This window comes from Periplaneta americana, chromosome 3, assembly GCF_040183065.1.
Source record: "Periplaneta americana isolate PAMFEO1 chromosome 3, P.americana_PAMFEO1_priV1, whole genome shotgun sequence".
Classification (NCBI taxonomy): Eukaryota; Metazoa; Arthropoda; class Insecta; order Blattodea; family Blattidae; genus Periplaneta; species Periplaneta americana.
This window is the reverse complement of record NC_091119.1, coordinates 30322280-30349374: the sequence shown is the minus strand read 5'-3', so window position 1 is coordinate 30349374 and position 27095 is coordinate 30322280. Positions and strand designations below refer to the sequence as shown.

At 36.1% G+C, this 27095-nt stretch overlaps 1 long non-coding RNA gene across 1 annotated transcript; it reads right to left on the bottom strand.

The window, feature by feature from the left end:
• Positions 1 to 1653: 1653 nt before the first annotated feature.
• On the bottom strand, positions 1654 to 27094 carry LOC138695886 (uncharacterized). Its single transcript, XR_011331202.1, has 2 exons — positions 26946 to 27094; positions 1654 to 15713 (listed from the first exon to the last, which is right to left on the bottom strand). It is a non-coding gene; the product is annotated as an uncharacterized lncRNA (long non-coding RNA).
• Position 27095: the final 1 nt, after the last annotated feature.

Sequence of the window (27095 nt, the reverse complement as noted above, 5' to 3'; positions counted from 1 at the left end):
CAATTAATGAGAATAAATAAATGGATCTAAGTTGAAAGCGAAAAGTGAGGCTTGGCAGAAAATAGCCTATACCTTTGTATGAACTTCTGGTCTGTCAAATCACAGAAATCATCCCCTCTGTTTATGTATTCATGGATATCATCTTCTAAATAATCCAAATATATAAGTTCAGCATCTAACACACCAGCCATATTGGGTACTTCTATGCTAACGGAGAGTTAAATGATTTAACTGCATGAAATTGGGCAGTTAAATTAACATAGGTTTTAACAGCCTGTTAGTACTAACAGTAGTTGAAGAAATGCTTCAACTGTTAAGTTTACAGTTAAAATGGAATAACACACTGTTATAATTTAACAAAGGTTGAAGAAACCGGGCCATTAACTACTATTTTTTGAAGACTATATTTTTGTAATACATTTTCTCATATTGCATGAAAGACAACATGAATTAGCTTCCCCTGCTCAAAATTTCATGCTATGCCACTGGTGTGGGTTATGATTTGGTGCGCCGTGTCTGGCCATGGAATATTGGACCCTTATTTCGTCGAGGATGCTGCACAGAATCCAAAAACATTAAACCAGCTACTCTACAGAGACCTAATTATTACCCCATTCAAGAGGGATTTTCGTCGTTTCTGTCGCGCCAGGAACTTACCCCCCCAACAATGGATGCAGCAAGATGGAGTTACAGCCCACACCGTGGGGTAGTCACTTGCCCTTCTGCAACGACACTTTGGAGTCACCTAATTCATCAGGCACCAAAAATGAAATATAAAGTTCCAATATCTTTATGATTTGTTGAAAATATTCATCGTTTCTCGTGGAACTCCATTCCCGTACTCTTCTTGCTCCCCAGATATCATGCCTCCAAATTTTGTTGCCAACAATTTGAGGAATGATGTTAACACTTATAACTGAATGTTGGCCTGGATGTAACGATAAACTAGGACAATTGAGGACCGTTTTTTGCAAAACTTGCTAACTGAAAAAACTAAATTTTACAGGAGAGACAAAACACTATAGTAAGCAAGTTTTGCTGTAACTCTCACTTATAGCAGAAAGCAAGTTTTGAAAAAACAATCACACTTTGACACACTACAATGAAGAGAAATAACCCAATTTTACTAAGACGCCTTGAACATCATGTAGAGGCCTGCCTTATGTTAACGAATCCATCAAAATCTCAATTTTGCAAATTTTGCAGTTAGCAAGTTTTGCAAAAACAGTCCTCAATGCTAAACTTTTGCTTATTTGGCAGGCTGAATTCAATTTTTGATGTGGAAACTTGTAATGCAGAAGTCAATGATTCTGAAGATGGGCGACAATGCTGAAAAACATAGTTAAATTTTTAAATAAACAAAAAATGGTTGGTAAATCTTGCTTAGAGCTCTCTCATTCAAAGATAATGTTCTTTAACATGCTGTAAATCTACATCAAAGTCACAGTAATGATTTTTATTGTCCTTAAAAATCCATAATCTACAGCTCAGTTTGAACCAGCAAACCTATAGCCTATCTATTGAAAAGTGTAGTAAATAATTGACCACCTGGGAAAACTATAGTTGACACAAAACAACTATGAACATAGAGTTAAGCTCTTTACAGTCATTTTATAGCGACTAACCACTAAGATAATGCAAATGAAGAACCAGTTCACTGTAACAATAATTTTTATTATTATTTATTTATTGGTACAGAAGTTATTACTGATTTTATTGTTTCAATGGTATAATGAGACATAGCTGAGATTTCAAAACTGACTAACCAAACCAATGTCTTAATGATTAAGAAACCAGGAGATAGTGTCTGTTCTTGAAATTATAACAAAATATAAACAAAATATAAGCAGACCAATAAACGAAGCTGATCAAAATGAATCAATTCTGCCAATTCAGTAAATGGTAATTTAAATATTTTAGTGAATAAAATAACACAATTTTTCGTTATCTTAACAATGAATGTCACATAATAATAACAAAGAAAATTTTTTCTAATTGAAGACCTCCCTGGAAAAGGGTGTAACATCAAATTAATTTTTTTTGTAGGTTATTTTACGATGCTGTATCAACATCTCAGGTTATTTAACGCCTGAATGAAATGAAGGTGATAATGCCGGTGAAATGAGTCCGGGGTCCAGCACCAATAGTTACCCAGCATTTGCTCATATTGGGTTGAGGGAAAACCCCAGAAAAAACCTCAACCAGGTAACTTGCCCCAACCAGGATTCGAACCCGGGCCACCTGATTTCGCGGCCAGACGTGCTAGCCATTACTCCACAGGTGTGGACTAACATCAAATTAATGAAAAAAGTGAAAAAAGTAATTTTGAAACATTCATTTATAACAATAAATTATTGCATCTAATACCTGAATAAACTTGTATCCTTGATAAATCAAATGGTTTTGCTGGTAAATATAGGGTTAACGAAATATGTTCCTGAAATTATTTTCTTTTCTCCTGTAATGTGTATTACAGATTTGTTGGTTACACCCTTACCCTGGGGAGGTCTTCAATTGTAGATACATGTGAGGTACATAATTAAAAAAATTAATATTAGATTAGGACTGTCTCCATCTAACTTCATTAATCTCTTGCTGTAATGAGATATAAATACATTTTACAGAATTAAATTAACAAAACCTATATTGTGTGAATAAAATCTTTCAACAATGATCTTCTTACAACATCCTTTTACCTTTGTCTTACTGTGGAGGAGGTGGAACCAGTAAACATAATATGATAGAGCAGTGCACAATTTCTTTACAGTGATTCCTGCTACAATATGAAAAGTGAGAGCATGGAGAAAGACAAGGGTAAAGGTTTTATAAAATAAAATGTATCTTGATTAGCTACCAGTTCATATCCCTTATAGCTAGCTATATTTTCCTTTGTAAATTATACCCTGTGATAGGAGAGGGGTATACACAAAATGGCCCAGAATAAAGTATATTGTCTGCGAAACTTACCTAGGCAGCTAAAAGAGAGGGACGCGGGGAGCAGAGAAGTAGCTTCTAGCGGTAGCAAGGCAGGAGAGGGGAGGACAGTCTACGAGTCAGGTAAAATACATTTGCTTGCTTGCTGCTAAAGATACCTAGGCAAGAATAAAGAAGTGTATACAGTATTTGTGGACCTAGAAAAGGTGTTTCACAGAGTGGATTGAAATAAACTGATGGGGGATCCTAAAGAAAATTAGCGTGGGTTGGAAACAGAGGAGGTTGTTCAGTAACGTTTTGTATAAAACAAGTCAAAGTCAGGATATGAGAAGAAATGTCAGAAGGAAGTGAAATAGAGAGTACAAGGATGTCCTTTATCATATACCCTGCTCAACATCTACTTGGAGAATTTAGTGAAGAACTGTTTTCAGAACATGGGAGGAGTGATTGTAGGAGGAGGAAGAATAAATTGTGTAAGATTTGCTGATAATATGGCATTGTTAGCGTTAGCACAAGAGGAGACGATACTAAAGGATATGCTACTGGAGCTAAATGACAGATGTGAGCAGTATGGAATGAAGATAAATGCCAACAATGCTAATGCTAATGTTATGTTTTATTTAACGACGCTCGAAACTGTCGAGGTTATATCAGGTGGTGTGCCGGAATTTTGTCCCACAGGAGTTCTACTGACATGAGCCTATCACATTTAAGCACACTTAAATGCCATCAACCTGGCCCGGGATCGAACTCGCAACCTCGGGCATAGAAGGCCAGCGCTATACCAACTCCGCCAACCAGGCCGACTAAATGCCACCAAGACGAACATCATGGTCATACTTACTTACTTACTTACAAATGGCTTTTAAGGAACCCGAAGGTTCATTGCCGCCCTCACATAAGCACGCCATCGGTCCCTATCCTGTGCAATATTAATCCAGTCTCTATCATCATATCCCACCTCCCTCAAATCCATTTTAATATTATCCTCCCATCTACGTCTCGGCCTTCCCAAAGGTCTTTTTCCCTCCGGTCTCCCAACTAACACTCTATATGCATTTCTTGATTTGCCCATATGTGCTACATGCCCTGCCCATCTCAAACGTCTGGATTTAATGTTCCTAATTATGTCAGGTGAAGAATACGATGTGTGCAGTTCTGCGTTGTGTAACTTTCTCCATTCTCCTGTAACTTCATCCCGCTTAGCCCCAAATATTTTCCTAAGCACCTTATTATCAAACACCCTTAACCTATGTTCCTCTCTCCGAGTGAGAGTCCAAGTTTCACAACCATACAGAACAACCGGTAATATAACTGTTTTATAAATTCTAACTTTCAGATTTTTTGACAGCAGACTAGATGATAAAAGCTTCTCAACCGAATAATAACACGCATTTCCCATATTTATTCTGTGTTTAATTTCCTCCCGAGTGTCATTTATATTTGTTACTCTTGCTCCAAGATATTTGAATTTTTCCACCCCTTCGAAGGATAAATCTCCAATTTTTATATTTCCATTTCGTACAATATTTTGGTCATGAGACATAATCATATACTTTGTCTTTTCGGGATTTACTTCCAAACCGATCGCTTTACTTGCTTCAAGTAAAATTTCCGTGTTTTCCCTAATCGTTTGTGGATTTTCTCCTAACATATTCACGTCATCCGCATAGACAAGAAGCTGATGTAACCCGCTCAATTCCAAACCCTGCCTGTTATCCTGAACTTTCCTAATGGCATATTCTAAAGCAAAGTTAAAAAGTAAAGGTGATAGTGCATCTCCCTGCTTTAGCCCGCAGTGAATTGGAAAAGCATCAGATAGAAACTGACCTATACGGACTCTGTTGTATGTTTCACTGAGACACATTTTAATTAATTGAATCAGTTTCTTGGGAATACCAAATTCAATAAGAATATCATATAATACTTCCCTCTTAACCGAGTCATATGCCTTTTTGAAATCTATGAATAACTGATGTACTGTACCCTTATACTCCCATTTTTTCTCCATTATCTGTCAAATACAAAAAATCTGATCAATAGTCGATCTATTACGCCTAAAACCGCACTGATGATCCCCAATAATTTCATGGTCATAGGAAGAAAAATAAAGAAGGTAAACTTGCGAATTTTAAATGAAGCAGTAGAGCAAGTGGACAGCTTCAGTTACTTGGGAAGTGTACTGTAAGCAGTAACATGAGCTGCTGCCGGGAAATCAAAAGGAGAATAGCAATGGCAAAGGAAGCTTTTATTAGAAAAGAAGCATCTTCTGCGGAACTCTGAAAAAAGAACTAAGAAAGAGACTAGGGAAGTGCTTTGTGTGGAGTGTAGCATTGTATGGGGGCAGAAACATGGTCATTACGACGAAGTGAAGGGAAACGAGTAGAAGCATTTAAAATGTGGATATGGAGAAGAATGGTGTGTGAAGCGACAGAGTGAAAAACGAAGCTTTGTTGGAAAGAGTGGATGAAGAAAGAATGATGCTGAAACTGATTAGAAAGAGGAAAAAGAACTGGCTGGGTCATTGATTCAGAAGAAACTGCCTTCTGAAAGATGCACTGGAGAAGAGTTCGGGGCAAAGAAGATATCAGATGATACGCGACATTAAGATATATGGATCACATGAGAAGAAAAACAGGAAGACAGAAAATAGGAAAGACTGGAGGATGCTGGGTTTACGGTGAAACACCTGCCCTTGGACAGAACACTATGAATGGATGTATACAGACGAAGAAGAATGCGATTTATTTATATTTTTGTGGAACCATACACCTTAACCTACCATATCCAATGGAATCCACTGAAAATAAATACCGAATGATGTTTTTGTAACTGTACGTACAACTGCAGCATCGACAGTCAGGGAGCTAATAGTTGGCTACGGGGCAGCGAGTGAGCACTAGGGGACCCAGCTGCCTAGATAAGTTGCGCGAACAGTACCGAAGTTTGATCATGTTGCACTTGCACTTCAGTGAGAAAAAAATATTTATTTATTTATTTATTTATTCTGGTGTAGTTAAGGCCATCAGGCCTTCTCTTCCACAACACCAGGAATACAAATACAATAACAGAAATAAACAGAAAAAGAAAATACACTTACAAAGTAAAGCTACACAAGAAATAAAGAGAGAGAGAGAGAAAAAAAAACACTATGAACAAAGTAAAGCCACACAAAAATATACACAGGTTGCAGTCACACAAACTTTAATTGAGTGATTAAGTATCATAATTAATTGTATCCTAACTAATTAGCTAACATAAACAAGAAACTTGCAATTTTAATCTAGATTAAAAAAGAAAAAAAAAGAAAAAAAAAACACAAATCAATACTTATAGCAATCCCTAAAAAACATTAACTAAGACAAAATTTTCCAATTTAATTTTGAATTGTGATAAAGTCCGGCAGTCCCTGACGTCATTAGGTAACGAATTCCAGAGGCGAGGTATTTATACGGTATAGGAAGATGAGTGTAAAGACGTTCTATTATGAGGGATAGAAAGAAGTGCTTGATGTCGGTTTCGAAGAGTTGTAAGAAATTGAAAGCGCAATAACAGATAATTCGGAGTAAAAGTATGCATGATTCTAAACAGAAAAGACAGTGAATATTGGTGGCATTGTTAATCGTTACTTTAGTTGTTGCTAAAGAAGGCGTGAAAGAAACATAATCAAAATGGTACTCAGTATCCAAGAAAAAGAATTCCTCATAGACCGTTATTCTCGTTCAGAGATGACAGAGCTAGTGTGAGATTGGTATGTGAACTTTATGAAGAAGAGTTTCATAAAGATCCACCATCAAAGTGGACAATATTAATGGATCATTAGTTAAACTGACGTTCTCTTCAGATTTAATTCCTTGGTGCTCCATCGCTGGCTTTTCTTACGAGAATCCACAAATTTTGTCAAACATCATATGTAAAGCACTATATTCTCCAAGCAGAACAATCTGCCATGTTGAGTCCCAAGCGAGTGACGTCTGTGTGGTGGAAACAACAATACGGAAAGTAAAATATCTTGACATGTGGGTGTATTTTAGTTTTAAACATTAAACTGTATTATTAATTTTACAAAAGATATTTGTGATGGCCAAGGAAACGATTGACTGAGACCATAACATATCACATGATCTAACATGAGCAAGAAAGAAGATGATGATGATGATGCTTATTAATTTTACACAATGGATGGTTGTGAAACTCCAAATTGTACAAATAATAGTAGGCATTAAATCTATAAATTGTAAAATTTTCCTGCTGATAAAAAAGAATATCGCAGTGGCTCATAAATTCGAGATGCAAGAAATGGATGCCAACAATAAATAATTACCTGTGTAATTTAAGTATGATTCAACATATTTCATGGTGAAATATTCCAAGAAATGAAATGTGATTTCAATATTCGCATTCAGTAGTCATCAGAGGATTTTAAGTGCATTCATTGAAATATTAATGCATACTTCATATAGGGAGTTTAATTCATTGTTGTCACTGATAGCCTAGTGGTTAAAATGCTGATTTTAAAGTCGGAAGTTCGAGGGTTCGAGTCTCCACATGCAATTCTATTTTTTTTAGTTGTAATTGCTTTAAATTAATTTATTTACTTCCATTGAAACATTAATTGACACAGTATTTACTTTACTTTATATTTTTTTAATTAGTTACTGAATTAATTAATTAATTAACTGATTAATTTTCATCTAAATATTAACGCACACAGGGTCTACTTTAATTTAAATTTTATATTTTTAAGTTACTTCATTAATTTTCACTTAAATTAATACACATATGATTTAGGTATTTTAATTTATATTTTTAATATTCTTTTGAACTTTATTAATTCACTCACATGGATTTACTTTACCACTGTATTTGCTTATTTCACAGGTAACTATAGCAAAAGCTTACCGTTTCCCAACCTCAAACATGCATACATAGGCCTAATCTTGTCCTCGTATACAATCTCATATTAAAATTATGTCGCCTTGACTGTGGGATTCAAAATGGCGGATTGTTCTGCTTGTTATAATAAAGTTCTGTAACCATACCCATATCGTCGGTTTCTTGGTAAAAGTGACCAAGTCCAAAATTCAAAATTGTTGGGAAAAGGCATTTAAAGGTTTAATGATCCATCCAAAGATAACTGTACTTCTTTAGATGTTAGTAATAAGTTACTCTGAAGGTAAATGTGCTATATTATTAGTTTTTAATATAAAATTATGTCTTAAATTTTCATAATGCTTGGAAGCCTTGGAATGTGACTTGGTCACTTTTACCAAGAAACCGACGATATGTGCATTGTCTGTACATGTTTTTCTCCTCTCACTTCTTCCTTTGCATTGACACAAAATTGAAACAGTTCGTCTGAATTTACTCACCAAGAATAATGTTTAAAGCCCGGATTTATAAGCAAAATGCATATTCTTTTCCACACTTTTAAAGGTAAACAGAAAGGTTATACTGCATGTTCAGTTCAAATTGTGTCATGGCTCACTGTATGACGTCATGTGGCTAGTCGATGAGCCTAGACAATTTAATCTTGCTACACTTCCACAGAGGCATATTACCTATGTGCCAGAGAAGTTGCCTAGCAAATACGACGTTCATTCTGAAGAGTACTTACCGATATGTACGGTAACACCTGTAATGGCAGGAATGTGAACTGTTCGGAAACACGTACTGGGGTGAGTTTTTTTCTTACTGTCGGGATATAGGGGGAGGATTAAGACGATTACTTACGTACAGTATTTGTCGACATTAACTTCGACTGTCAACATGGAAACGGAGCATTTGATTTGTGTTGTGGAATGTTGCCGTACGCAACCAATGATAACAAATACCCTGCGTATGACTTGCAAAACACAGTTCGAAAGAGGTTATGGTAGCACACAGACCATACAGACCGCCATCTGTTGCTACGACATTCAAAGTTATACCATACACATTCTCAAGTTCAGATTGAACGCCTTGATTAATAGGAAACTTCTCTGACATAAAAGCTGAAACTCACTTCAAATCGCTGACTCACAACAGTGATGTCATGACACACTTTGAAATGAACACTCAGTACTTCGTAAGACACTCCTAGATAAGCAGTTTTAAGTACGTTAGTGCTTATATAAATGCTTATTTGGCAGGAAAAAGGTTCTTGCTTACTTATTTTACGATTTTTAATTAAAACAGCATATTTTACACAAAACTGTAATTTTAAAAGTCATTTATCATCGAGTCCCTTTCTTTTATTGGCTAATAAAAAGTTAACTTCAGTCGAATGCATAAGAAAGCAATGCTAGGGTATGACCCAGGATGTTGTGAAATAATACTGTGTAGTTTTAATTAGGAGAGAACCTTGGGATTCCCCGCTAAGCTTCTGCATCTAGGCAGGCCAACAAGTTAGATTACTATAGAGAGGCAGTATACCTCTGATAAGTGCTGCCTGCAGAGGCTGGCAGTACTATGGACCGTACCAAACAAAACATGGCGGTCCATGCCTCTGCAAGGAGTGCTTATCAAAGGTATACTGCCTCTCTATACTAAACTGTGAAACTGAAACAAAAGCGTATTGTAATCAAAGTAACTCTAGTTAGTTATATGCACAACTTGTGCGCATTTCCGTATTGTTATACTATAGTATTATAACTAGTATTATAACTCGTTGGCTTTAACAAGTGTTGGCATTGTAAGCTTGGCGTAAAAGAATTTTTTAATGCTGGAATAATGCCGGCTGTGTGTTCAGCATACAACTGGACAAACAGAAGCAATAAAACAGAAGATATATCTTATTTTATGTAAGGGTGTAAGCTTCGTAAAGCATATTTCTTTTGGTGTATATTATCTTTCACGAAGGTCCTAGGTACATAATGAAAAGACGTCATGTACTGAAAAAATGCATAACACTTTGTGCTGCGATTCTTCATGAAGTGACAAGAGTGCTATTGGTGATAATGTAATTTAATTCTTTAAGTCATCTGATGAGATGTTTATTTAAAAATCCGGGAGTTAGTGAAAAATTGTGTTTAATTTCTAAATATGTTCGCTGATTTGTTTCAATATAAATGTTCTTTCATGAGCAGTAGTTAGTGGGTTAGTATTAATTTATATTTCAATGCAGAAATGTATAAGAAGCAGAAAATTGTACCTTAATTACTGTTAAGGAAATCTGCACACTTACAGCTCGACCAAGTCAAGTCTGCGACCCGAGAGGGGAAGTTGGAGGCAGTTCTGTAGTGAAAGGAGGCGGTAACGAGAGAAGACCAGTACAGTCTCATATGACAGCAAAGTTTTCCTACTGTGCTTCAGTTTATAGAGCGGTAACAATTTAAGACGCTTTGAAATAGACTGTACTTCTACTTCTGCTTGACAGTGAGGTTTGGCGTTCTGATTGGCAAGCGTGGAGAAAGTTGCATGAGGGGAGAGGCTGGGAGACAGCGTAACTGTTGCCTTTATCTGAAGACAAGGACAAAAAATGCGTGTGCTCCGTAGTGTATTCTAAACGATGTGCTTACGTTGAAATCTGAGCATCAAGTGACCTATGTGGCAACTGTGTTTTGCCTCTACATTCCATCCCGATATCCCCACTTGCAGACTTGACTTGGGCAAGCTGTAACAAAAATAGACTAATAAAACATAGGCCTACAGCTGTTATAAAATGTGAAGTTTTGTCTGTATTTTACCTTTTACTTATTAACATTGACTTAATATGTAACTCAATTCACAATAATACTAACTTCATCACTGTCATTTCCTACAACATTCGAGCCACGCCCCTTTGTTTTGACTAAACAAAACATGGCGGACTAATGTTCAATTGTTTTCAACTAGAAGGAGTTGTGGCCTCTCTATAGTATCTAACTCGTTCAGGCAGGTCAATCGGTTATCGCACTTATTGCATTATCGGAATGATGTCATGTGCATGGATGGTGAATCCCCAAGTTCCAAGCTGCAGTGTGCAAGTTGTGAAACACGCGTTGTTTCAGTAAGGTGTGAGTGATTGCTCACTGTTGTACTTAAGGAATCCCACCCACAAAAACCTCTCAATCAGCATGGCAGTGTCTTATTTTGTTTGGTGTGTGAAAAGAGAGTTTCTGCAAAGAAAAAAATATGACATTGTGCAGCATATTAATGTTGTTGTTTCCTAATGCCAGGCGTTTGACAATAAAGTCATTTGACCTCTTGCGCTCCAATATTTTTCAAGATATTATCATGACCAGCCACTGAAGCACAGATTTTGAGGTGTTCCGAATCCATTTCTTAGTTTGAGTTGCACAATGGGCAGTTAGGGGACTGATATATTCCAATTCTATACAGGTGTTTGGCCAAACAATCATGGCCTGTTGCCAATTTAAATGCAGCTACAGACGATTTTCGTGGTAAATCAGGAATTAACTGTGGATTTTGATGCAGAGAGTTCCATTTTTTCCCTTGGGATTGAGTTATCAAATTTTGTTTGTTGAAGTCTAAGTATGTAGATTTAATAAATCTCTTCACAGAGTAATACGTAGATTTAGTAACAGGTCTGTAAGTAGCAGTGCTGCCCTTCTTTGCTAGTGCATCCGCATTCTCGTTTCCCAGGATTCCACAATGGGATGATATCCATTGGAATACAATTCTTTTATTGAGTGATATTAATTGAGAGAGCATTTTAGTTATTTCTGCTGTTTGAGATGAAAGTGTGTGCTTAGAGACATTGATAGAATAGCTGCTTTGGAGTCTGACAGTATAACTGCATTCCTAAATTTATTGATGTGGCATAGAAGATTCCTGAGACTTTCACTTATTGCAATGATTTCACCATCAAAACTTGTTGTTCCATATCCAAGAGATCTATAAAGTGAGAAGAGACAGCACGTAGCACCTGCACCGGCACCTTGTTCTCTGGAGATCAAGGATCCGTCGGTGTATAAAAGAAGCCAGTTTTGTGGAGAGTACCTAATATTAATTGTCTCTAAAGATAATTGTTTCAGTATTTCAGTGTTTACTTCTGATTTCAGTATTTCTTCTGTTAAATTTAGTTTATATTCTATATTTAATAGAGTTAAAGGGCTTGGTTTAATTTGTAAGTTTTCTTTTAAATTCGGGATATTGATTTTCTGTTTTAATTCTTGAACAATGGATATGAAACTTTTTTGAGTATTCAATCTACAGAGAGGACTGTATGAATGCCAATTGTTTCCTGGTAATCTGATAAGTTTTTCATATTGAATCAGTGCTTTTTCTTCTATTGTCATTTTGATGCTGTTAATATTAGTGAGGAATCTCATAGAATCTATTGGAGTTGTTTTGATTCCACCAGTAATGAGTCTGAGAGCTTGGTTTTGAACATATTCTATGTCGTTTATGAAAGGCAGCATATTAATACAACACGGCATAAGGAGAGGTTTAAGAATAAATCTAAGTTAAACCAGCAACTGATTAAAAGCAATGTGGGTGAACAATCGAGTTTTAGTGATACATTTTTCAAAGAGTTGTGTTTAGCATTAGCAGGTTCCGACATTCCGCTGAAAGAACATTTTCACTGACAAACGCAGGAGCTTCACATAGGAAAATCTCTTTGTATACTGGAACAGCCTTCAATAAGGTAAGAGTTCTACGAAACAAATAATTGGATACTTTAAAGTAGAAGGGTGCAAAGTGCCAAATTGAAACATTGGAGATAAGACAAACAAATGTAGCTATAAGAATAATTCTACACATATCTGTCATGGTTTTTTTTTTACTGATAGGCAACAGCAATAGTACAGTGTCACTCATTAATAATAGTAGTACGTAAAGACATTATTTCTCCAGATTTAATTATATAACACAAATTGTGAAAAGGGTTAAGTAATGGGTACGGTTGCAGTAGAATGGTGCAAAGTCCAATGCCTATTTTTTCCTATTCTGGAGCAATTGTTATTCACAGATCTGCCTGTAGAACTGCCTATGCTCCTCATTTGGAAGGTAGGGAATCATTGCTAGTAGATCCCTCTTTTCTTCAGTAATTTCCTTATTTTGTACTTTAACTTGAATCAACGCTGACTGCACATCTTTCATGTTTTTTTTTCCCCCCTTTTTAAGCACTTTAATGGTATGCACTGCTTCATTATTGTAGGACTGTTTCGCAGAAACACTACCTGCTTTACTAACATCATAATGAATGCAACATGCCTTAGAAATATTCAAGTTCTTGATAGAAATTAGTTGATCAGCAACATCTTGGATATTAAAAAAATCTGACTCTAGCATTGGAACTGTATGAAATGGTTTTACAACTTTAGAGTCTTGTACGATTTTAAGTAGGTCACTATGAATGAAGGCTTTTGTCACTTTCTTTCGTTTCTCAATCAAAGCGAAATCAGAATCGCATTGCAAGAAACTGTGGCTATTGAGAAGGAAACGTTGTTTTATGTGCTCAAATAAACCAATGGCAACTGAAAAGAGGCACAAGAAAACCATGACACGGTTTTTGTTTTGAGCTGCACAGTTATCAGATTCTTCTTGTTTGTTATGTCCATACTGATCAGTTTTAGTAGACACGAGGCAATCTCATTGGCACCTCTACTCGCGATGCTTTCGTCCCACATACACATATAAGACTGCATTGTATCACATCCACAAACTCCAAAGTTATAACGCGAAAGCTGACATCTGTAAAACATTTTGCTGTGTGTAAGTTTGGGCACAAACATGATCTGTGAAAGACTGATGTCAGTCTTCATAATATTTTGTGCACACTCTGCCCTCCTATGATGCAGCTCAAGAGGGCACTTACCGTCTGAAACCGCACGGTGCTGGCAACGTGACATCTAAATATCTCGCTTATGAAACACAAGTGGATGTAGCCTCTTTCATACATCATCCTCCTAGGCACATTGCACTTTTCTGCGTAATAATTTCGTTTTCTATGATTTTGGCACTTTGCACCTTTCTACTTTAAAGTATCCAATTTATCGTCATATTTCCGTGTATTCGTTTTTGCTTATTTTCACCATTTTTCGTGCTTATTTGCTTGCTTATTTTACTGTTTGATTTTGCTTAGAAATCCGGGCTTTAGTAATGTTTCTTTCACAGCCTTCTTTAGCAACAACTGAAGTAACAACTAACAATGCCCCCAATAATTTTTTCTCACTAAGCTGCAAGTGCAACATAATCAAACTTCGGTATACTTTATTCTGGGACATTTTGTAAATTCTTCTTATAGGCCTAAGGAATACTTTCATTATTGACACACAACTTATTAATAAGGGACAAATATTATCACATGTTACAGCAGGAACATCTGTATAAAGTTAATCACAGACTAAATTCATAAAACCAACCTATACCATTATTCAAACCGTATATCAATGTTATTTTTTCTCATTTCCAATCTAAAACATTCTAGTTCCTTTGCAGAAATCCCTCGCCAAGTGCATAATCCACCAAGGACGGCAAGATTACTACAATGTTCTAACAAAACTCTCACAGTTCTTAGGCTTAAGAATCCACAATTATAAAGCCTTAATTCCACAAGCTGCTTCAGAGCGTTCTTCGAAACAACACCAAGCACAAGTTCGTCACATATATCACCGAAGAAATGAATCTTCAATACTTTGACATTTACGTAATTAAGTGGTTGAAAATGAATATTTATTGGTGAAAAATTTGTTATATCAAGATGTAAGAGACTATGAAAATGAGATTTTGTGTTTTCAGCAGATGCCACGAGTGAACTTTCAATGAACGTGTAGACTTCCCAACTCAGTTTCTTCAGATGAGTGCAGAAGCAGGTGATAGCACTTATGTCAGCATTCCATACGTAACTCAGCTGAAGAGAATCAAGTTCGTGGCCTTTGATACGCAGAAAACCAGTTAGATTGGTAACAAGACAATTGCAACGAGAAAGTGATACGTCCTTCAATTTCTTCAGCTGACCGAGGGCAGATAAATCACACGTCACGTAAGACAGACTAACTTCTATTAGGTTTGGGCAGAGTTCAACCATCAAATGAGGTGTTGTCAACTTGCTGCAGGCATAACTCTCCAGATTGCGCAAGCCTGTCAAAAGCCGAAAGGATCCTTCTTCTGAGAGGTTAGTACAACTAACATCCAATTTTCTCAAATCTTTGAGTTTGAGTATGGACTCAACGCTATGGTCTGAAAGCCTCGCTGATAGTGATATGTCTAAAACCTGAAGCTTCCCACAACTGTCTCCCAGCTTAGATACAATGTGATCAGAACAACCTCCTCTGTAAGTGAAAACAACCAAATTCTTTAACAGGCAGACATACTGTTCTATAAAATCCTTCATCTCTTGATCACAGGCAGATATTGAGTGTAACTTTAGCACCTCTAATCCTGTTAGCTTGTGTAAGTTCTTACAAAATACCATCCACATAAATTTTGGCCACTGTAGAAAATCCATAACACGAATATATGGACTAAGTACACACTCGATCAAGTCCTCTACTATATGCATGCATTTTCGATCACCTTCCCAAGTAAAGAGAAATGACATGCAATCTGTCTCTTTTACAATCTGGGTGATAGCTGAAAGGGCATATCTAGTCACATCATCAGCATACACACTGGGTAAGTTGGTCAGCAACAATTCCTGGAGCCAGCAAACATCGTAAAATTCCTCATTCATGTCCATTGCTTCATTGTTCAAAATCCTTGGTGATACTGTACACACAGTTTCAATAAGATTGTTTCCTACAACACGTATCATCTTCGCCACAGTTCTTAATGTCAGATGGACAAGGGACAATGGCTGCTTATGTCGTGGCATATCTCCAATGTTGCTTTCAAATTGCGAGTTACCATTCCTAGAGAAAAACAAAACAAATCAAGTGAAGTAAGCAAATAGGTTGAAGCAGCAATTAACATTTCAATTGCCTGAAAAAAAATTTAGAAAAATATTTGCGTTCAAAATTCATAATCGATTCCGTCCTCTGTTGTGGTGTGAGCATTTGTGTCTAATGAAAGTGACTGAGAATAAGTACAGATAGAAGGCAAGGACTAGTTGGGGTAATTTGAGTATAATAAAAAAACAGTCCTTTTTAAGGGGAGAGGATGGTATTTTTTTTAACTTTTTTCCTATTCGGTGTAAATTATTAATTTTTTGTATGTAGAGAGCTCATAGCTGTGGAAACTCAACCAAATAAAAATATTTTGAAAAAAATTTACCCAATGCAGGATTGTACTAAAACCGATATATCTAAACCGTTTTTAAAGATAGATTCAAACAGTTTTTGCAATGTATTTGCAAAAGTATGTTCTACAAACTGTCTGTACAGTTGGGACGTTCGTTCTGTGCCGGTGAGAATCATGTGGTAGCTAGCCAGTGAGCCTACACTCTCGCGCATGCGCAGAATATGGCAAGTGGCCAGTCTCGCAGAAAGCCTTGGCTGTGTAACATCGTCCTGCCACGTGCGTGATAATTGCAGTTTGTTAGTTTAGTTAGTTCATATTCATATTGTTTATTTATTATCGTGGCAAATTGCAGTTGTGTGTGTTTGTGTAGACTAAAATGCCTCCTATTCAGTCTAAAGTTGGCGCAAAAACACTGCATAGCCAAACTCGGGAAGTTGTGAACAATATACATTCTTTCATGAAGAGTGAAGCAGCTTCTGGAGACTTTTTAATACCGCTGAAAAAGGTGCAAGAACGAGTGAGTGCAGCAGCTAAAGTGCCCGAAAGAACAATAAGAAAGATAATTAAAGAAGGGAAACAGTGTGAGGAAGAAGGGACCTCTTTTGGAACGCCCGGTAAAGTTCATCGTGTACCGAAACGCATCACAGATGTTGATGATTTTGATAAAAGAGTTGTACGACAGACAATTTATAATTTTTATATAAATGACAAAACAGTGCCCACTGTCAGTAAACTGCTACCTAAACTAAAAGATGCCATAAACTTTAACGGGGGTAGTACAAGTTTAAAGATCATTTTACGTGATATGGGGTTTAAATGGAAGAAGACAAGAAATAATAAAGCGGTATTACAGGAAAGGCATGATATTCGAAAACAGCGCGTATCATATTTACGCGCAATAAAGAAATACAGAGAAGAAGGTAGGCCTCTAATATACGAGGATGAAACGTATATTCATAGCACCCATACAAGACCAAAAAATTGGAGTGATGACAAAACCTCAGGTTTACTGGCGCCTATTTCGAAAGGACCTAGGCTTATTATTGTTCATGCGGGGGGTCGAGCGGGTTTTGTACCTGGCGCATTTCTGATGTTTAAATCAAACAGGAAAACTGGAGACTACCAGCATGAAATGAATGCCAACAATTACCAGAAGTGGATAACGGAAAAGTTGATTCCGAATTTGCCCCCTAGATCTGTTTTTATAATAGATTATGCACCTTACCATAACATGCAGTTGCATAAAGCTCCCTCAAGTAATTCAAAGAAAAGTGATATGCAGGACTGGCTTAGAAGAAACAATGTGCAGTTTCAGGAAAATATGCTGAAAGTGGAGCTTTACGGGCTCATTAAAGCACATAAGCCACTTCATAAAACTTACGTGATTGACAATCTCTTAGCTATAAATGGACACTGTGTACTCAGATTGCCGCCGTATTCACCTGAGCTAAATCCATTGGAATTGATTTGGGCAGATATCAAGCAGTGGGTAGCCGGTCAAAACACAACTTTTAAATTAGAGCAAGGGATGAAATTGTGCCAACAACGGGTTGATGACATTAGTGTAGAAAAATGGGAAAAAGTATGTGAACATGTTGAAAAAATCGAAGATGAATATATTGAACAGGAAGGAATTATGGAAAATGTAATTGAAAGCTTCATAATTACGGGCGGAGACAGCAGTAGTGAAAGCGACGACGATGAAGATGATGATCATAACGAAAATCACGACGACAATGGTGGTGATATATCTGGTATCGAAAGTTTGTCTGATGAATAGATATATTGACTGCGTCTGTTTCTCTTCATTGCTATATAATTGAACCATGAATATCATTTTATGTTTATAATCAGTTTGTATATATTATGATAACACGTGTGATGTGATAAGTGACACTGGACAACTGTGAGTGGAATGCACCGTTCATCGCACGTCCTGGAACCAACAGCGCATGATGATGTCACTATACGCTGCAGATCCCAGCCGAGGCGGTAAGTCACGTGTTTATATAAACTCACTCTGTTGCTCAAGTAACCAAGCACACCGGCACAGAACGACCGTCCCAACTGTAACTGAATTTTGATATTAGTCCCTACATTTGTAAACTAAACAATTAAAATTTAGTAACAATTTTCTGATTTCCTTTCTTGCAAACAAACGGACGTATTTTTTAAATGAAATCGATTAACAAAATTCTGTTACAGAGAAAAGTTTCCTAATAGTCTAAAGAATGTGTGTTTTAAATTTCTTGCATGTATCTTTAATAGTTCAGAAATTATATCCATTTTGTCTGGCAATGTAGCAAAAAAAATGAAGTTACGGGAAACCGATAAAAGCGGGAGTGTGATTTAAAAATCCATAGCGCAGGAAGTTTAAGAATGACGTCTCAACATCCGATAAGGGCACAAATACCCACAGAATGTATGCAATGGATTCCACACATATCAAAGGGTATTTTAAAGAAAAAATATTTTTGAAAATTTAATTTCCAGAAACAACAATAAAAGTGGGCGAGTGATTTAAAAATCCATAATGCAGGAAGTTTAAAAATGGTGATCCACACATATCACAGGGTATTTTAAAGATTTTTTTTTTTTTTTTTAAATTTAGTCATTTTTCGTCAAAAATACCATCCTCTCCCCTTAAGTTTAGAGACCCATAGCCTGTTACCATGATAAAATTTTTCAGTCAGTTTTTTTTATATGTTAGCACTGTAATCTTCTCGAATGATTCATTTCATTTTCAAGTATCCTGGCCTCTTCCTATCATAATAATAACTCTAAGTTTAACTATATACTCAGTTTACCGCATGGATGTGGGAATTTAGGTATAATGTGTGTTATTGAAGTAAAACATGCTTTAAAGTCCTTATAAAATCACATTATCCCAACCATAAGTTAGTGTATGTATACTAGAACAGAATGTAGAGGTTAGGTAGACATTTTTAAAATGTTAATTAGATCTAACAAGATAAAAAAATTTCAGCCAAGTTCTTGATAAGGTTTATTTTATAAATGAAGAGTCCACTGCAAGAATGATGGATGTCACTTTCTTGTCGAAAATGAACCAAGACTGTCAATGGATAGCTTAAGACATATAGAATGTACATACAGAGTTATATGGCATTAACACTGATAGTCACTGTCCAGTAATGATCGGAAAATCACAGTTAAGCTTTGAGCGATAAGCATTTCAAACTTTCAATTGCTTCTCCTGCAAAATGTATTCCAAATGACATCCATCATTCTTGCAGTGGACTCTTCAAATGTAAAATATATCCCATTAAAATCAGGGACAGAAAACACTTACGATATTTGTTTTTCACCAATCCATTAATTTATGTAGGTATGTGGCAATTTTTTATTTTAGTAGATTATTTTACGACGCTTTATCAACATCTTAGGTTATTTAGCATCTGAATCAGATGAAGGTGATAATGCCGGTAAAATGAGTCCGGGGTCCAGCACCGAAAGTTTCCCAGCATTTGCTCATATTGGGTTGAGGAAAAACCCCGGAAAAAACCTCAACCAGGTAACTTGCTCCGACCAGGAATCGAACCCGGAGCACCTGGTTTCGCGGCCAGATGCGCTGACTGTTACTCCACAGGTGTGGACTGTATGTGGCAATCTTAAAAGATTAAGTTAAGTTTAAAGTGCTCCGTGTAGGCTACTGTTGTAATGACTTATTCATTACGTGAACATACTTATCCATAGTCTATACAATACACACATAAGGAAACGAAAATCTTGTGCGGCAACAAGACACAAATTTCGGGAAAAGTTTCCAGAGAGACCTGTTCCAGCTGCCAGCACAATAAGAAGACTTTATAAGAAGTTCATGTGGACAGGTTCGGTAAACGATGAAAAATAGAAAAGAGAATGCTGTGTTCTTTCGGAAGAGAAATTAGACGAGATTGGTGAAAGATTGGAACACACCCCTCAAAAATCCCTCAGACTTTAGCACAGGAAACTGGAATAACTATGAATTCTGCTTGTGTAGCGATAAAATTATTTAAATTAAGGCCCTACAGAATGCAAGAAACTCACACTCCATAAACGAACTTAAATGGAATAAAAGAGATGTAATAAATTCTATCATCAGTGCTAAAGAACTTGCAAGAGTGAATGCAAATTTTATAAAAAGATGTCAAATGTATGTTGTAGTAAATGGAGGACATTTTCAGCAACAAATGTGAGCTTGGTAAGTTCTATAACTTATAAGTAGAGGCCAGATGTTAGGCAAAATGGCTTTTTTAAACTGAGTGTATGTATGAAAGACCTATTAGAGATAAACACATTTCCATAAATTTGGGAACGATAGGCCCAATTTTTATTTTGCCTTTTTTGCCTCTTTTAAGGTTAGATGCCTTTTTTAGCCTTTTCACGTTGTTATTGTACATTTTATATATTTTTTAATGCATTTAAAATAAACCGCACATAAATTATATCAAAAAACAAAAAAGAACGGTTGTACAAATTAAAAATATATATTCACCTCACACAAATATTTGCTGAGAATCTTATTCTTCAGCAATACATATGTTTCGAAGAAGTCATAAACTTTTCTCCCCTACCGATTCCACCTTTTATGTCACTTAACAAAGATGTTTGAAGAGTATTACCCTCAGTGCTCAGGTCACTTCAGGGTTTATCAGCGAAAAAAAGGGGATGAGGGAAGTATTAAAAGCAAGTCTCCAGGTCCCGTTACTGTTGTCGCTTGCACACACAAGTCACGCATACTTTGAAGTCTCTAATCCCTTCTCACACCCCTCTTTTTGAGACAATACACAGTCGGTTTTTCCCGATCTCTGAAAGGAAGTAGAGACAGTCCTTCTGAAATAAGTTGTTTTAAGTTTGCTCCAATCACTTCAGTGGAAGTAGAAAGATCTTTCTGACAGGCAGCTCACTATGACAGTTGACAACTTATAAAAGCATCTTGTTGTGACATGTAACCAAGGAAAGTGAGTATTGTATGGGATAATTCATTAAGTATTTGTCTGTTTCCATGAATAATAAATGCCTATTTCACTGCTTATTTTTACTATTTTTAATGCCTATATGCCTGCCTATTTTAACCAAAATAAATGCCTAAACATCCGGGCTCTACTTATAAGCATTGTACCAGTAGGATTGTAGGCCTAAAAATGCCGGAGACGCCAACACATTGATAGCCATAGCTGGGCCTGTTCTGGATGAAAACTCGAGTATCCCAAACTAACCTCACTTTATAATAGGCTAATAGTAATCACTGTTCCCAACATAACAATGATCTGAGAAGCCTTGGAACTCCTTTCAACGCATTTACAGTGTTATTTAGACAACAGACGTTGTCTGAAACTACATTATGTTGCTTTCTCCATTTGACTTGTGGTGAAAATTGCGAGTCAGAGGGTTGCTTTCTATCTTCACATTAATTGTCCTGATTCCCTTATCACAGCCTGAGATTACTGGACGAAATGTTTTGTACAACCTCTACACATTGATTCTCTATTACAACAATTATAAAGAAAACTGGAGTAAAGACAGAATAATTTGCTGATGGTAGTTTGGTATTCACAGCAACAGAACAACTTTAAAAACACTGAAGCAACTATATGGATTGCATTGAAGCAACTCTCGAAATGGTGCAAAATCAATTTAATGAAAATAAACAATAGACCTACACAAACATTTATTTTCAGCATTTTACTTTCAAGACAACATCAGCTGGAATTAATATGGAATATGACGATACCAAAATACATAGAACAGAAAATTCTAAATATTTAGGAAAATTTTAATCACAATATAAAACCTGTTTTAAAAAATTGTTCAGAAGTCTTCAAAGAGAAAATCCAGAAAGGGATAGTTGCCCTTTAACAAGGGGTACCGTTCGGTTACAACCATGTAATTTCTTTGTTTATGTACAAAAAACAATATTTCTACATTTAAATTCTTCTTTGCTCTTTAGCAGCCATCCCTTTAACCGAATTACATATTTATTCATTTATAAAACTCTATAAATGGTGATTTACAATTAACAAAGAGGAATTTAAAATTTGTATAGACACAGCCCACAGAATTGATCTATGGAAAAAATGTACACAAAATTTTGAATTGTTCCACGTGCTCCAAACACCCAGTGATTTTCAGGTATGTTGTATTTTTCTTTCATAGCCTATATTTAAAGCAAGGTTCAAAGTGCATCTCCTTTTCACGATCTACTTCTTTGCTCTGTGCATCAATTTTTTCAAAATGTGTTGGGTCGATAACAAAACCAATGTTCATCTTCCAGTTGATTGCAATGATGTCAGTGCATTTGTTGCAACATTCGGTTGAGATACACAGTACTTCTTCATAGATTTCAAAGTTTTCAAATTTTCTAAGGCATTTGGCAATGTTACTCCTTACCCTGTGGTATCTGTTATTCTTAATAGCTCCCCTTTGGGACAGAAACCAAGAATAAATGGTACAATTAAAACTACACCCTTTGAAACATTAAAGTCATCACTTCAATTAAACCCACCAATCTAGAATTTGACATTTAAGCCCTGTTAAATTATGAAAAATTAACCAGACAAAAAAACATGGACCAGATATAAAAATTCCAACATCATATTAAAAATACTTGTTGCTTTTATACCTACAGGAGGTGAACAAATAATGGGATAGATTAGGCATACTGTAGCTACCAAACTAGACTTAATCAATCAATCTTCTTAATGTATGCAGCTGTTTGCTGACACATAAAGTCCACTATAGTCCACTGTAGTCTATTCAGTTGTTGTTTTTCATGAGAAATGAGGGGTATTTTGATCGGTGTTCATTATAGATGGCTGTTGCTAGTAGCCAGAGGTGGAGTGTAGTCAATATATACTGCAGGGCTGTGTCTTCTGCAACTGGTACTGATGATTTTAATTTACTTCTTTTGTGGTTTATGGATGGACAGTATAGAAGAATGTGTTCCAGATCTTCATCATGATTATTACACCACAGACAAGTAGGATTATCAGAAATGTGAAATCGGTGTAGGTTGTGTGACAATGTGACCTGTTCTGGCTCTTGTTAAAAATGTTTGAACATGTCTGGGCAAGTTTTTGTACATTTCCAGGTCATTTGGTTTCTTTTGTACAGACTGTAAAATTTTTCCTTTGTCAGAAGAGAGCCTATTGTTGATCCATAGGTTTGTAAAATGAGACTTTACAGAAGCAAAAGCAATGGATAGAGATATCACTTGAAGAGGTCTTGGTTGCAAATATGTTGCCTGTTTAGCAATATTATCGACTTTCTCGTTTCCAGGTATACCACAATGACTAGGTATCCATTGAAATGTTATTTCCTTTTGGAGTTCTTTTAGTTTACTTAGTTGTTTCTGAATTGGAATAATTCTATGTGCATATAGGTTTGGTACATATTTAATTATATTAAATATAGCCCCCTTGGAGTCGGTAAGTATGCAAATAGATTTTTCAGAAATTTGAGTAACACACTGAAGAGCAGCATCAATAGCTAGCAATTCAGTGTCAAGACTGGAGGAGGATGAACATGATATGAAATAACTTTCTTGATATTTTGGAATATAATACCCTGCTCCTGATGTCCCATTATTAGGATTTAGAGATCCATCTGTATAAATTTGAAGGTGAGTTATTATATTGGGTTATTTTACGACGCTGTATCAACATCTAGGTTATTTAGCGTCTGAATGAAATGAAGGTGATAATGCCGGTGAAATGAGTCCGGGGTCCAGCACCGAAAGTTACCCAGCATTTGCTCGTATTGAGTTGAGGGAAAACCCTGGAAAAAAACCTCAACCAGGTAACTTGTCCTGACCAGGATTCGAACCCGGGCCACCTGGTTTCGCGGCCAGACGCGCTGACCATTATTCCACAGGTGTGGACAATTTGAAGGTGATCCTTATATGTACTGCAGAGTAGTTCTACGGAATCTAATCACAGACACACTCATTGCTAAAATTCCAGTTGTGAACGAAATTCCTCCATGGGAATGGGTGATTCCAGAACTTAGCATACAAATTCCAGGAAATCATTCAAAAAAAAAAAAAAACCTAGACTTAAGAAAATGTTATAATTAGGCCTACATCAATAATCCAATAGATAATATCTCAGTAAAATTACAATCTAGACAAACTATCCATCACATGAATGAAAAATATAATTATATTGACGCTTTCCTCTCAGATGAACCTGAAGGAATTGGAGCAGATGAAACTTGTCGGTACCTCTCTTTTTATAGGGAAGTAGGCCTAGGTGAAAAATACCACGAATCATGATGGTGAAATTAAAGAAAAATATATATTTATGTGGTTACAACACTGTAAAATCATTGATATTTTAACTGATTCTAAGGCTGTGATTCAAGTATCAGCATCAGTTACATGCCATAAAATGGAAAGATGTAGAATAACCTTATGTCAACGAAGACATTCATTTATTGACGAAGTTGTCTGTCTGCAATCTTCAAGAGTAATGACGAGACAGTTTTATTTACAGACAAGAATTATTGCTTGGGGCTAGGAGGGAGGGTTGTTACTTATGCTCAGGCATATAATGTAAGAGATGTCACGACATAAATCTAGCTTTGCAAGACAAATGATGGAGAATTTGTAATTTAAAAAGTTTAGAGTGTCGGAGACTCGAACCTTGAACTAAGTTAGTTCTATTTAGCCTACTTATGTCCCTGGCACTGTAGGAAATTGTTAAAATACCTTGGATTATCTACTTGGAGAATTTGGTGAAGAACTGTTTTCAGAACATGGGAGTGGTAAAAGTAGGAGGAAGAAGAATAAAGTGCATAAGATTTGCTGATGATATGGCGTTGTTACCAGAATAGAAGGCAATACTAAGGGATATGCTACTGGAGCTAAATGACAGCTGTGAGTAGTATGGGATGAAGATAAATGCCAACAAGACGAAGACAAATAAAGAAGGTAAATTTGCGAATTCTAAATGATGCAGTAGAGCATGTGAACAGCTTCAAATACTATAAGCAGTAACATGAGCTGCAGCCAGGAAGTCAAAAGGAGGATAGCAATGGCAAAGGAAGCTTTTAATAGAAAAAGTAGCATTTTCTGCAGACTTCTGGAAAAAGAACTAAGAGACTAGTGAAGTGCTTTGTGTGGAGTATGGCATTGTATGGGACAGAAACATGTACATTACGATGAAATGAAGAGAAATGAATAAAAGCATTTGAAATGTGGATATGGAGAAGAATGGAGTGTGTGAAGTGGTCAGACAGAATAAGAAATGAAGTTGTGTTGGAAAGAGTGAGTGAATAAATGATGCTGAAATTGATCAGAAAAAGAAAAAGGAACTGACTGGGTCACTGGCTGAGAAGAAACTGCCTACTGAATGATGCACTGGAAGAAATGGTGAATGGAAGAAGAATTCGGGGCAGAAGAAGATATATTATATACGACATTAAGATATGTGGATCATATGCGGAGACTAAGAGGAAGGCAGAAAATAGGAAAGATTGGATTGGAGAATGCTGGATTCGCAGTGAAAGACCTGCCCATGTGCAGAACACTTATGTATCAGTATGTATGTAATAAGCTATATAGTATGGAGTAGTAGAAATTGGAGCTGTAAGCTTACCCAACCCGCCCCAAATATGTACTTAAATTACTTATATACGAAAATCGTCTTGAGTGAATGAAGATGACCATATTTCGTTAATGTGACGTAATTTTAATGAAAGAATGGAGAGGGGGTTCAGTGTCGCCAACATAGTAACAACACTACACACCTAATCTAATGTAACCTAACCTAATCTCTCACATAATACTACACATATAACCAAATCTAACCTATCCAGTCACATAATCTTATACACCTGTAGTAACATTCCTCACAATTAGTATCATTTCTTTTCCATATATTGCCATCCCTGCTACGAGCCATGTCGGCTGCCATCTATGAAAGTTGAATGTGATGGCGGGAAGAAAATATTGCGACTTTCATAATTACATTTACTTCGTTCAGTGTATGTTTTGTGAAAAATTAAATATGTTAATGTAGTAATAAGAATTTAAATGTGTTGTGACTGTGATAAAAGTGTTGAGAATTGCTTCATAGCGCCACATTGGCAATGATAAAAGTGTGCAGTATTCATTACATTGGCGGATGGATGTTCTACCTTGTCCCGATCAAAGCCTACAACTACACAAGGCATGCGATCCTGCCTCTCTGCCGGCTATCATTTTTACAGCAACTTTTCATGCTTATTTCGGTTCTAAATTGACGTCGCAGCTCAATTTGTCTCTTGTTTACGGAATGTATGACTCGCCTAAAAACAAAGTATTGAAATACATCTTACCTTTCTCTGGTAACGCAATTGTAAAGAAATTTCTATAATTTTGCTGCAATACAATATTATTGATTAAGCCCATGCAAAAATCCAAAAATTGCCACAACGAATGAGAAGTATTATTATCTTATGCAACTGTCCTTCGAACATAATACAGTAACTAAAATATACCATATATCATAGCCTACTACTTAAAACGTTAAATCAAATAGGCCTGCAGGTGTAATAATTTTTAAGTTTTAAATTATAAAGAACTCCACTTCTCAGTGCGTTGTCTGTACCTATGCTTAGAGTTAATCCGGTAGGTACATCATCTATTCAATTTTACATGAAATAGTTTACATTATGTAAATAAATTTCAAAATTCGAACCAAGGACCCTTGAGAAACGTTATAGTTAAAAGTAATTGCTGTCAGGAATATTATTAAGTAGCCTACACTATGAAACTATTTTGTTAATAAACTGGGTTAACAGGCAATTAAACGTTTTATGGCGCACTTATAACTAAACAAAGTAAATGTGTTGACAAACATTGAAAACGTAACCTCACCTCACCCACACGAAACAAAATTCACAAGAGTTCTTCACATATTTACCTTATACTTCTTATCCATTTGGAGAAGAATTACTAGGTTGGGTTTTTATGATTTCGAAAAGTCAAACTTACATGTAATAAAATAAAGTACAGCACACAGCAATGAATGGAATAACACCTTAATGCCGTTCGCTTCTTCACGTCCATTAAA